We start from the raw sequence: 14,567 nt of genomic DNA on the forward strand, positions 1-14,567 counted from the left end.
AGTTGAGCATACACCCTCTCTCGTCCTATGCAAATTGCCTCATCGGAGAGCAAGAGGACTAGTACTCTAGTGCCATCTATAGGAAGTAGCGATCCTAAAAGTCAACATCAACTCTTTAACGAGCCTTGTTAACCCCTTAGTGACAGAGCCAATTTGGTACTTAATGACCGAGCCAATTTTTACAATTCTGACCAGTGTCACTTTAAGAGGTTATAACTCTGGAACGCTTTATCGGATCCCACTGATTCTGAGACTGTTTTTTCGTGACATATTGTACTTCAAGTTAGTGGTAACATTTCTTCGATATTACTTGCGATTATTTATGAAAAAAATGGAAATATGGCGAAAATTTTTAAAATTTTGCAATTTTCAAACTTTGTATTTTTATGCCCTTAAATCAGAGAGATATGTCACAAAAAATAGTTAATAAATAACATTTCCCACATGTCTACTTTACATTAGCACAATTTTGGAAACAATTTTTTTTTTTTTTAGGGAGTTATAAGGGTTAAAAGTTGACCAGCAATTTCTCATTTTTACAACACCATTTTTTTTTAGGGACCACATCTCATTTGAAGTCATTTTGAGGGGTCTATATGATAGAAAATAACCAAGTGTGACACCATTCTAAAAACTGCACCCCTCAAGCTGCTCAAAACCACATTCAAGAAGTTTATTAACCCTTTACGTACTTCACAGGAACTGAAACAATGTGGAAGAAAAAAATGAACATTTAACTTTTTTTTGCAAACATTTTACTTCAGAACCATTTTTTTTAATTTTCACAAGTGTAAAAACAGAAATTTAACCACAAATTTTGTTGTGCAATTTTTCCTGAGTACGCCGATACCCCATATGTGGAGGTAAACCACTGTTTGGGCGCACCGCAGAGCTTGGAAGTGAAGGAGCACCGTTTGACTGTTTCAATGCAGAATTGGCTGGAATTGAGATCAGACGCCATGTCGCGTTTCGGGAGCCCCTAATGTGCCTAAACAGTGGAAACCCCCCACAAGTGATACCATTTTGGAAACTAGACCCCTTAAGGAACTTATCTAGATATTCGGTGAGCACTTTGAACCCCCAAGTGCTTCACAGAAGTTTATAACGTAAAGCCGTGAAAATAAAAAATCGCATTTTTTCTACAAAAATGATCTTTTTGCCCTCAAATTTTTATTTTCACAAGGGTAACAGGAGAAATTAGACCACAAAAGTTGTTGTGCAATTTCTCCTGAGTACGTCAATACCCCATATGTGGGGGTAAACCACTGTTTGGGCGCACCGCAGAGCTTGGAAGAGAAGGAGTGTCGTTTTACTTTTTCAATGTAGAATTGGCTGGAATTGAGATCGGACGCCATGTCACGTTTGGAGAGCCGCTGATGTGCCTAAACAGTGGAGACCCCCACAAATGACACCATTTTGGAAACTATACCCCTTAAGGAACTTATCTAGATGTGTGGTGAGCAATTTAAACCCCCAGGTGCTTCACAGAAGTTTATAACGTAGAGCCGTGAAAATAAAAAAATCACATTTTTTCTACAAAAATGATCTTTTTGCCTCCAAATTTTTATTTTACCAAGGGTAACAGGAGAAAATGGACACCAGAAGTTGTTGTACAATTTGTCTTGAGTACGCCGACACCCCGTATGTGGGGGTAAACCACTGTTTGGGTGCATGGCTGAGCTCGGAAGCAAAGGAGCGCCATTTGACTTTTCAATGCAAAATTGACTGGAATTGAGATCGGACGCCATGTCGCGTTTGGAGAGCCCCTGATGTGCCTAAACAGTAGAAACCCCCCAAAAGTGACCCCATTTTGGAAACTAGACCCCCCATGGAACTTATCTAGATGTGTAGTGAGAACTTTGAATGCCCAAGTGCATCACAGAAGTTTATAATGCATAGTAGTGAAAATAAAAAATATTTTTTTTTCCCACAAAAAAGATTTTTAGCCCCCAAATTTTTATTTTCACAAGGGTAACAAGAGAAATTGGACCCCAAAAGTTGTTGTCCAATTTGTCCTGAGTATGCTGGTACCCAATATGTGGGGGTAAACCACTGTTTGGGTGCACGGCAGAGCTCGGAAGAGAAGGAGCGCCATTTTGGAATTCAGACTTTGATAGAATTGTGTGTGGGTGTTATGTTGCGTTTGCAGAGCCTCTGATGTACCTAAACAGTAGAAACCCCCCACAAGTGACCAAATTTTGGAAACTAGACCCCCTAAGGAACTTATCTAGATATGTGGTGAGAACTTTGAATGCTCAAGTGCTTCACAGAAGTTTATAATGCATAGTAGTGAAAATAAAAAAATATTTTTTTTTCACACAAAAAAGATTTTTAGCCCCCAAGTTTTTTTATTTTCACAAGGGTAACAGGAGAAATTGGACCCCAAAAGTTGTTGTCCAATTTATCCCGAGTACGCTGATGCCCCATATGTGGGGGTAAACCACTGTTTGGGCGCACGGCAGAGCTCAGAAGGGAGGGAGCACCATTTGACTTTTTTAGCGCAAAATTGGCTGTCGTGTTTGGAGACCCCCCTGATGTACCTAAACAGTGGAAACCCCCAAATTATAACTCCAACCCTAACTCCAACACACCCCTAACCCTAATCTTAACCCGATCCATAATCCTAATCACAACCCTAACGATAATCACAACCCTAACCCCAAAACAGCCCTAACCTCAACCCTAACCATAACCCTAATCAAAACCCTAAATCCAACACACCCCTAACCCTAATCCCAAACGTAACCCTAATCCCAACCCTAATCCAAACCCTAATCCCAACTCTAACCCTAACTTTAGCCCCAACCCTAACCCTAACTTTAGCCCCAACCCTAACCATAACTTTAGCCCCGTCGTCACAAAAAAAGTTCAATGTAACCTTTTTTTTGTACGTCGCATCCGCCATTTCCACGCATGCGTGGCCGTAACTCTGCCCCCTCCTCCCCAGGACATAGACTGGGCAGCGGATGCGTTGAAAAACTGCATCCGCTGCCCACGTTGTGCACAATTTTCACAACGTGCGTCGGTACGTCGGGCCGACGCATTGCGACCGCCCCGTACCGACGCAAGTGTGATAGAAGCCTAAGGCTACTTTCACACTAGCGTCGTACTCGGCCCATCGCAGTGTGCCGGGCCGACGTACCGACGCTAGCGTTGTAAGCGCCGCACAACGGGTGCAGCGGATGCTGTTTTTTCAACGCATCCGCTGCCCCATTGTGAGGGGAGGCGGGGGCAGAGTTCCGGCCGTGCATGCGCGGTCGGAAATGGCGGACACGTCGCACAAAAAAGTTACATGTAGCTTTTTTTGTGCCGACAGTCCGCCAAAGCACGACGCATCCGTCGCACAACGGATGCGACATGTGGCAATCCGTCGCAATGCGTCGCTAATGCAAGCCAATGGAGAAAAAACGCATCCTGCAAGCACTTTTGCAGGATGCGTTTTTTCTCCGACGCATTGCGACAGGAGCCAAAAAAAAACTAGTGTGAAAGTAGCCTAACCCTAACCCTAGCCCTAACCCTAACCCTAAATTTAGCCCCAACCCTAACCCTAGCCCTAACCCTAGCCCTAACCCTAACTCTAACCCTAACCCTAACCCTAACTCTAACTCTAACCCTAACCCTAACTCTAACCCTAACCCTAACCCTAACTGTAACCCTAACCCTAACCCTAACTCTAACCCTAACCCTAACCCTAACTCTAACCCTAACCCTAATTTTAGCCCCAACTCGTCTTCTTCTGCCGGCCGGCAGATGGCAGCAGATGGCGGGCGCACTGCGCATGCGCCCGCCATAAGGAAAAAGTTGGCTGGCAGGAGAAGACAGAAGAGGACCCAGGGACACCGGGTGAGTATGTTAGGGTCCCCGAATCCCCCTATTTCTCTGTCCTCTGATGTGTGATCACATCAGAGGACAGAGAAATACAGATCGCTTTTTTTTTTTTTTTTTGCGGTCGCCGGTAAACTGTTAATTACCGGCGATCGCAAAACAGGGGTCGGTGCAAACCGACCCCGATCATGTTCTTTGGGGTCTCGGCTACCCCCGGCAGCCGAGACCCCAAAGATCTTCCGGGTGCCGGGCGGCGGGCGTACTGCGCGTGCGCCCGCCATTTTTTCCCGGAAAAAAGATGGCGGCGCCCATGGGGACGCACGAGGAGCACCGGGGGAGGTAGGTAAGTATCGGGGGGCTATTGGGGGCCATCGGGGACCCTATTTCTCTGTCCTCCGATATGCGATCACATCGGAGGACAGAGAAATTAAACGGCACATCGCGTTTTTTTTTTTTGTTGCGACCGCCGGTAAACGGTTAATTACCGGCGATCGCAACTCGGGGGTCGGTAAAAAACCCCCGAATCATGTTCTCTGGGGTCTCGGCTACCCTCGGCAACCGAGACCCCAGAGAAAATCCGACTCTGGGGGGCGCTATTCACTTTTTCCACAGCGCCGTTAATTAACGGCGCTGTGGTTTAAGTACCCTTAGCGGCCGCCGTTAAAAGGCGTATCGGCGGTCGTTAAGGGGTTAAACGCCAAACCAGAAGTTCAATTTGCAAACATTGTGTTTCAGGGTACTGCCCCTAATCAGTGCACAGTGTGAGAGTTGGTTTGGCTGGGTGAGAGACGTCTGACCGGGATCCACAGGTAAAATGTTCAGTTTCTCAGATTTTTCTCTTTATAGGTATATTTTGAGTAAAATGTAAATTTGTCTTTTATTCTATAAACTTCTGACAACATGTCTCCAAATTTCCAAGCAATAAATTTTGTAGTATTTTGCTGAACAAAGAAAAATGGTCAAAATGTAAAAAAAAAACAACAACAGTGCTTTCAGACCTCAAATAATGCAAAGAAAACAAGTTCAGAATCATTTAGAAACAACAATACTAATGTTCTAACTCAGGAAGAGTTCAGAAATCAATATTTTGTGGAATAACCATGATTTTTAATCACAGCTTTCATGCATCTTGGCATGCTTTCCACCAGTCTTTCACACTGATTCTGGCACAAAAATGTAAGCAGTTCTTCTTTGTTTGATGGCTTGTGACTATCCATCATCCTCCTGATTACATTCCAGAGGTTTTCAATGGGGTTCAGGTCTGGAGATTGGGCTGCCCATGACAGGGTTTTGATGTGGTGGTCTCTTAATTTTTGCCAGAGCTGTGGATTTGTGCATACATTATAAATGTAAACCCCTAAACTAATCTAGACATTAGAAGGCCCCAAAAATGTATGCACACGCCCCAAAAAATCTAAATCACTAAGTCACAAAATGTATCAACACCTGAAACCAGTACTCAAAATAAATCCAGACTTTGTAAATCCCAGATCAGACTCCACAATAAAATCAGACCCTAGATTAGACCATGTAATAGAATTAGACTCTACACTAGAGCACTGAAAAATAATTAGGGCTGCATAAAAATTCAGACCCCAAATAACACTAGAAAAATGATTCCAGGCACCACAAAGCAAAATTAATTCAGACTCCTAACCAAAGACCCAAATTATTGGTAACCCCAGGCAAGATCCTAAAATAAATCTAGCCCCACAGGCCAGACTACAAAATCAGTGCAGACCTCAGCTAGATGTCACCATTCGTCTACTGCTGCTCACTCCCATATGGGGTCATAGTAAACTGCCGGCACTTCACAGGGCGCTGGTGGTATTTATCAGTGCCTAGAGTTGAACAAAACCCAACCTGAAAGCAAGGAGGGTGTTTCTGTCATAATCAGGGCTTGTATGGTCTCACCTAATGGAAATTACACAGGTCCCAGGTACAACAGTAATCCTGTGTACAGACGTGATGAAGGACCCCTAGTTTCAAGGCTCAGATAAGACTGATGTAACCCATGTAGCTTCCTGAATGATGACTACAGTTCATTTTTAGGTATCCAAGCTTATAGAGGTTGTCCATGTCCTCTCTCCAGCATCATCACAGTACATTACCGATGAGCATGCCATTTGTACAAAGCTGTACGGGAATTTTATCAGGCATCGCCAGCTAACGTTTTAGATGGTAAGTCAGTATGGTAAATGGTATTGTAAGCAATGTACCAAGTCTGCACAACCCCAGTAGCAGAAATAACAAAATTACTGTAGCCTGTGTGACAGAACATCACGTAATTCAGGTATGGGCTCATGCAAGTCTTAATGGGTTATTCATATAGGAAAAGTCTATCACTCTAGGTGGGGCAATGGAAATAGCTAAGAACAACAGAGAGATGTGGTTTCAAAATTTCTCATAAAAATGAATGGGAGCTATGGAAACTGCTGGGAGAGCCCGTGCTTTGTTGTTTCCTTCTAAGGGAGTTACGAAGACAACAAAGCTACTTTCAGCTGCCTTGGTAGCCCCGTGCCCAATGGTCAGCACCTTGGTAGAGTTATTCCAAGATTATTTTTCTGGTTAACCAACAAAGGTATCTCTACTAGAATACTTTTGTGTTTTGGGGGCAAAAAAATGATTTACAGTACATCGATTTTTCTGGCTAACAAGATACCACAATATAATTTTTTATAGTCCATCAATGTTAGCCATAAAAAGCCAAGATAGCAATTACTCTTGGAATGACCTTCTCATACTTTCTACAAAAATTAATATACGGTACATTGAAGTATCTAATTGTAATGTATTTGTGACATTTAATAGGAGTAGGTGTGATGTCTTAATTATCTACACAATGAAATGTTTCTGTTTGTAAATGATTACTTAGAGTTACCTTGCAGAAGGTATACACACAAACTACTATGTGTACAGAGTCTAAAAGAATCCATTAAAGGAGACCTTGGCAAACTGCGTCCTTAGAGCCACATCCGGCCCCCTGGCTGTTCCCGTTCAGCCCACGGACCAAGACAGCCAAGGGGCTGCAAACAGTGGCCCTAGCCCACGGGCCGCACCATCCACTGTCCGCTGCCACCCACTGTCACAGCTATCTGCATCCTTGGGATACAGGCAGCGGTGAATGCATTGGTATAGGAGGGGCAGCCGGCTCCTTTTTCCACCAATCTGCGTGAGACACAGCTAAGGCAATGACATCATTTTATTGCATCAGCTGTGCACTGCGGAGAGTCAGATCATCGGAGAACGGGAGCGAGGTGAGTATATGGTGTTTTTTTCAAGTGTATGGGATGTTTGGTTGGACATGGGGAGGCTATGGAGGTCGCATGCTGGACATGGCGAGGCTATGGGGTCTGATGCTAGACGAGAGGAGGCTATGTGGCTCTCACGCTGAACACGGGGAGGCTGTGTGGGTCTCATGCTGGATCGGGAGAGGCTATGGGAGTCTCATGCTGGACATGGGGAGGGTGTGTGGGTCTCATGCTGATCATGGGGAGGCTATGGGAGTCTCATGCTGGACATGGGGAGGGTGTGTGGGTCTCATGCTGATCATGGGGAGGCTATGTGGGTCTCATGCTGATCATGGGGAGGCTATGTGGGTCTCGTGCTGATCATGGGGAGGCTATGTGGGGTCTAATGCTGATCATGGGGAGGCTATGTGGGTCTCATGCTGATCATGGGGAGGCTATGTGGGTCTCATGCTGATCATGGGGAGGCTATGTGGTGTCTAATGCTGATCATGGGGAGGCTATGTGGGTCTCATGCTGATCATGGGGAGGCTATGTGGGTCTCATGCTGATCATGGGGAGGCTATGTGGTGTCTAATGCTGATCATGGGGAGGCTATGTGGGTCTCATGCTGATCATGGGGAGGCTATGTGGGTCTCATGCTGAACATGGGGAGGCTATGTGGGTCTCATGCTGATCATGGGGAGGCTATGTGGGTCTCATGCTGATCATGGGGAGACTATGTGAGTCTCCTGCTCATCACGGGGAGGCTATGTGGTTCTCCTGCTCCTCACGGGGAGGCTATGTGGGTCTCATGCTGATCAAGGGGAGGCTATGTGGGTCTCATGCTGATCATGGGGAGGCTATGTGGGTCTCATGCTGATCATGGGGAGGCTATGTGGCTCTCATGCTGATCATGGGGAGGCTATGTGGGTCTCATGCTGATCATGGGGAGGCTATGTGGGTCTCATGCTGATAATGGGGAAGCTATGTGGGTACCATACTTATCATGGGGAGGCTATGTGGGTCTCATGCTGATCATGGGGGGGCTATGTGGGTCTCATGCTGATCATGGGGAGGCTATGTGGGTCTCATGCTGATCATGGGGAGGCTATGTGGGTCTTATGCTGATCGCAGGCTATGTGGGTCTCATGCTCATTATGGGGAGGCTAACTGGGTCTCATGCTGATCATGAGGCTTAATGGGTCTCATGCCCATCATAGGGAGGCTATGTGGGTCTCAAGATGAAAATGGGGAAGCTATGTGGGTACCATGCCGATCATGGGGAGGCTATGTGGGGTCTCTTATGGTATATAGGGGGCTGTGTGGGGTTTCTTACTACAGAGCACAGAAAGAGGAATACTGCTTCTCCTCCCAAAATCAGAATGAGGCAAGTGGAACAAAGTACAGCAGTCTCCCTCTGTCACACAGCACAGCAGGACAGCAGGTAAAGTAAGCATCGGTGCTATGTATTCTGCTATTTCGTTGTACTGTCTATATATTTTTCAGCAGTCCAGTATTACAATGTTTGTGTGTGTTTGTGCTTATACGAGTGTGTCTCTGTGTGAGTGTATGTGTGTCTGTGTGTACTCTGGAACTATACAAACAGAAAATACAAGAATATAAAAGGCATAAAAAGATGGGTCTGCTGACAACATTTACCCCGAATGATCCAGTTCAAAGGAGAAATGCATAAGATTTTGTATGTGGATCGGCCTATTGCCACCAGTGTTCAATATTTTAAAACTTTTTTTTTTTTTGTATAAAAATAAAGATACAAGATATAGATACCGTATATAAAATGTATATATAAAATGTATGACATATTTATGCTTAGTTTATCCCGGTACCACATTTAATAAGCAAATACATATCACAATAACAGCATTAATATAGTTTACAGTAATTCCAAACTGGCTTCCAAACCCAATACCATAACTCTCAGTAGTGATTGCAATTATGAAGTCTTACTACGGGCTATGTTCCATTGGGATTAAATAAGATGTATCATTATAGTTATACCAGTAAAATATTCTAGTTTTACTTAATTAACCTACAATAATGCTAAAGAGAACCAGTAAGATCTTCTGACTGTTCCCATCCGCTACTCGCGGCCTCCACACGGCTCTGTCGCGGTTGCAACCTCTGCTACCAAGATCACTATACCTCTGACTCCAGCATTGCATCTGCAAATGAGGCCGGACTAGTCTAGCGGGGAGTTTCTTCTCCCAGACTAGTCCAGCCTTGGATCTTCTAATCACCCTTCGTGGGTGTGATTGAGTGTTTGCATGAGCTGTTTAGGTAAGAACAGATACATGCTGTCAATTACTCCAAAGAAGGTGTGATTAGAAGGTCCAAGGCAAGACTGGTCTGAGAAAAGAAAATCCCAGCTGCACAAGTCCTGCCCCATTTGCATATGAAACGCAGTGCTAGTATATTATATCAAGAACGTTATGATATTAAAGAAATCAGCATTTGGGGACAGTCAAGGGATTTAACAAGTTCCATTTAATCAACAATGCAACCTAGGGAAGTAGATTTTGTGAATAGCATCTGTTTCCAGAGAGAGACCATGATTTGGGGGCATCTATAATATGTTCTAACAAATATTTTTTCGATCACCTGATTGGGCAGGCAAGGTTTAGCACATCCATGTTCTCTTAGGCCAGTCAGATGCACCACAAAGACATAAAGGCTATGTACACCTTCACACAAAAATTTCTTAAATTCCCGAGTTGCACCCTAAATGCAATGTAATAGTCTTCATGACATTTTTTCTAACATTGTGCTGTGCCTGCTGCAGAGTGTTTGCAAGTTCTTTATAATATTTGGAATTGAGTTCTTTATAACTCTGTGACATCCAAAAATGTTACAAATCCGTTTTTCTGACTGCTCCCATGCTCCTTTTTTGCAGTTACAGATTATATCAGGGATACGAGCAGGTCCTAAACAGATCTCCACAGTGTGGAAAGAAGGAAAACCATCTAGAGTCTAAGGGTGAGCTGAGAATACAGAATATAGATAAGGAGGAAAATAAATAAAAAAAATAAAAATAAGTGCAGGATAGAAGCTGTGCTGATATACATGAGCTAATGAAGACAAAACCACCCGGGATACAAACGATTCAGTAGGAATTAGGCACTCCTGGACAAACTCAGTGCTCGGATCGGGTCCCAACCCAAATGCAGAAATTAGAAAGAATCTGGCACTCAAATGGGAATTGTGGTGAAATCAGATGAGAAATTTAATATATGGTCCAAAAAGTGTGTACAATACGTGACTTTTCGGTCTTACATCAACCTTTTTCATATATAAAAAAAAAACTGGAACAATGGATTTCAGATGCGCTGCTGATTCCAAGATCCAAATACAAATAGTTAAATTAAAGTGATTTATTGTTAACGCATTTCAAAGTCAGTAACGACTCCTTCCGCAGGGCAGACACATTTGTTTTACATGTGGTTTTCCTGTAGAAGGAATCGTTACTGACTTTGAAAAGCATGGACAATAAACCACTTTCATTCAACTATTTGTATTCGGATCTAAGAATCAGCAGCACTCATCAGCATCTGGAATCCACTGTTCCTGTTTTTTATATATACGAATTGATCCTTGTGGATATTGTAGTGGCTGGTAGTTATACACATAACCACTCAACGTGAGCATATCTCTCTTATCTTTCTATCCCATATACCTTGATAAGACCATATTGTACTTTGCACATTTTTTATCAACCTTTTCCAAAATAAACATACACTTTAGAAGCAACATGAACAAAAAAATGTAAACTTAGAAAAAATTACATAAAACAAAATAGTAAATAAGAATTACAAACTATAAGAAATTAAATACCGTATATACTCGAGTATAAGCCGAGATTTTCAGCCCAAATTTTTGGGCTGAAAGTGCCCCCTCGGCTTATACTCGAGTCATGATCGGTGGTGGGGTCGGCGGGTGAGCACTGTCATATACTTACCTAGTTCCGGCGTTCCTGTCGCTCCCCCTGCCTGTTACACTGTCTCCGGGTGCTGCAGCCTCTTCCCCTGAGCGGTCACGTGGGACCGCTCATTAGAGAAATGAATAGGCTGCTCCACCTCCCATAGGGGCGGAGCCGCATAATTCATTTCTCTAATCAGCGGTGCCGGTGACCGCTGACAGAGGAAGAGGCTGCGGCACCGAAGACCAGCTGTCCGGGGGAAGGAGCGGGACGCCGGGAGCAGGTAAGTATCGCATATTCACCTATCCTGGTTCCACACGCCGGGCGTCGCGCCATCTTCCCGGCGTCTCTCTCTCCGCTCTGACTGTTCAGGCAGAGGGCGCGATGATGCATATAGTGTGCGCGCCGCCCTCTGCCTGATCAGTCAGTGCGGGGAGACGCCGGGAAGATGGCGCCGAGGAGCTGCAAGACAGGTGAGTATGTGTTTTATTTTTTTTTATTGCAGCAGCAGCTATGGGGCAATAATGGACGGTGCAGAGCACTATATGGCACAGCTATGGGGCAGAGCACTATATGGCACAGCTATGGGGCAGAGCACTATATGGCACAGCTATGGGGCAGAGCACTATATGGCACAGCTATGGGGCAGAGCACTATATGGCACAGCTATGGGGCAGAGCACTATATGGCACAGCTATGGGGCAGAGCACTATATGGCACAGCTATGGGGCAGAGCACTATATGGCACAGCTATGGGGCAGAGCACTATATGGCACAGCTATGGGGCAGAGCACTATATGGCACAGCTATGGGGCAGAGCACTATATGGCACAGCTATGGGGCAGAGCACTATATGGCACAGCTATGGGGCAGAGCACTATATGGCACAGCTATGGGGCAGAGCACTATATGGCACAGCTATGGGGCAGAGCACTATATGGCACAGCTATGGGGCAGAGCACTATATGGCACAGCTATGGGGCAATGGTGCAGAGCATTATATATATGGCACAGCTATGGGGCAATGGTGCAGAGCATTATATATGTGGCACAACTATGGGGCAACGGTGCAGAGCATTGTATATATGGCACAGCTTTATGTGGAGCATCTATGGGGCCATAATGAACGGTGCAGAGCATTATATGTGGCACAGCTTTATGTGGAGCATCTATGGGGCCATAATGAACGGTATGGAGCATCTATTTTTAATTTTGAAATTCACCGATAGCTGCTGCATTTTTCCCCCTAGGCTTATACTCGAGTCAATAAGTTTTCCCAGTTTTTTGTGGCAAAATTAGGGGGGTCGGCTTATACTCGGGTCGGCTTATACTCGAGTATATACGGTATACAAGTTGTCTCTTCAGAGAGGAAGATGACTTGAACTCTAGTGCTACTTATTGGAAGGAGCGATCCTACAAATCATTATCGACCCTTTAACCCCTTTCCGACGTTGGCGTAATAATACACCCACGTCAGACTCCCTCTCTTTGATGTGGGCTCCGGCGGTGATCACACATCTTTCCAGGCACATATCAGCTATTTTGAACTGGTGACATGTGCCTGGAACAGCCGTGGGTGGAATTGCGATTCTGACAATACAAAGATGACATCAACCCCACAAATATGAACCCCATTTGCCACCGCTACAGGGCAAGTGGGAAGAATCGGGCAAAGAAACAGAATTGGCGCATCTAATAAATGTGCATTTTCTGGGCAGCTATGGGCTGTCAGTGTGTTTTGCCCACGGACCGTGGAAACACACTGACATGTGCACAGACCCATTCATTTTAATGAGTCTACGTGTGTCAGTGTCTCATGTACGTGTTAAAACTGTCACCACATGTACCGGAGACATGGTGTGTGAAACCGGCCTTAATGTACTGTAAGTCTATTAGAGCCTTGTTCTGGTTCACTTAGGCCTCCTTCACACATCCATATAACACCAGTACCGGAAAACAGCACTGGTGCCATCAGTGTTGTGGATCAGTGTGCCATCAGTGTTTTGGATCAGTGTGCCATCAGTGTTTTGGATCAGTGTGCCATCAGTGTTTTGGATCCAAAATCCAGGAGCAGATTGCGATTCCATCTGCGGCTATTGCGGGCACATGTCAGCTGTTCAAAACAGCTAAAATATCCCGGGAAAGATGTTGGCTCACCGCCGGAACCCACATCAAAGTGGAGGAGTCCGACATTGGCGTAAATCTATGCCCGATTTTGGAAAGTTGTTAACAAGTGTAAAGGTCGATGTTTCATATATATTCCTATTTAAAAGAGTATGTATTATACATGTGTGTCAGGTTAGGCTAGTAAAGAGTAAACCAGATTTATTTGTTCTGATTTTACTATGAGGAGGGGGGTCACCGTTTTGCAGATCGCCTCAGGCAGCAGAGAGGCTAGGTTCACCCCTAAGGTTATGGCAGCTTCTAGTCTCCCATGAAGATTAGTGAAGCATGCCAAAAGTAAAAAAAAAAATTTTTTAAATATATAAAAAAAATAAAATATGAAAGTTCAAATCACCCCCTTGCGCCCCACTCAAAACAATAAAAAAAGAAATCAAACATAGATATATTTGGTATCGCCACATTCAGAATAGCCCGTTCAATAAAAAAAAGGATTAACCTGATCGCTAAATGGCATAGCGAGAAATAAAGTCAAATTGCCAAAATTAAGGTTTTTTTGGTCGCTGCGACATTGCATTAAAATGCAATAACGGGTGATCAAAAAATTGTATCTGTACCAAAATGGTATTATTAAAAAGGTCAGCTCGGCACACAAAACATAAGCCCTCACTCAACCCAAGATCACGAAAAATGAAGACGCTACGGGTATCGGAAAACAGCGCAAACAAAGTCTGGAATTTTTGTTTCACCATTTAGATAAAAAAGAACCTAGACATATTTGGTGTCTATGGACTTGTAATTACCTGGAGAATCATAATGGCAGGTCAGTTTTAGCATTTAGTGAACAAAGTAAAAAGGCAAAAAAAAACAACTGTGGGATTGCATTTTTTTTTGCAATTTCACCGCACTTGGAATTTTTCTCCCGTTTTTGAGGACACAACATGGTAAAGCCAATGGTGTCATTCAAAAGTACAACTCATCCTGCAAAAAACAAGAACTCACATGGCCATTTTGAGCAAAAAAGTTATGGCTCTGGGATGAAGAGGAACAAAAAACGAAAACGCAAAACCGAAAATACCTCTGGTCATGAAGGGGTTATCGAGCCTTGCAATATGACTTAGGATAAAACAAAATCAGAACCCCAGTTTGCAGACACGGTGTTTCGGGGTATTGCCACTCGTCATTTCAAAGTATGAGATCTGATTTGGCTACGTGGGAGGCTAAGACTGGGATCTAAGAGGTAAGGTTCTCCTTGTGGAGAGTGACAAGCCAAGTCTGGCATGCCAGTATGAGGAGACTTAAATGCCTTGTATGCACTGATGAGGGGAAATACACCGTAACACCATATCTGCAAATTAGGATTCTGGTTTGGCTTCTATCCTAAGTTATATTGCAAGGCTCATTAAAGGGTTGATATTGACTTGTGTGAGTGCTACTTTCAATAGCTGGCACTAGAG

The 14,567-nt window shown here is 44.2% G+C and overlaps 1 protein-coding gene across 29 annotated transcripts in view; it reads right to left on the reverse strand.

The window, feature by feature from the left end:
• Positions 1-14,567, reverse strand: part of RIMS1 (regulating synaptic membrane exocytosis 1) — a 535,376-nt gene that overhangs the window by 253,302 nt on the left and 267,507 nt on the right. The gene's annotated exons all lie outside the window — the stretch shown is intronic.

The sequence above is a fragment of the Ranitomeya variabilis genome, chromosome 2 (genome assembly GCF_051348905.1).
Source record: "Ranitomeya variabilis isolate aRanVar5 chromosome 2, aRanVar5.hap1, whole genome shotgun sequence".
NCBI lineage: Eukaryota > Metazoa > Chordata > Amphibia > Anura > Dendrobatidae > Ranitomeya > Ranitomeya variabilis.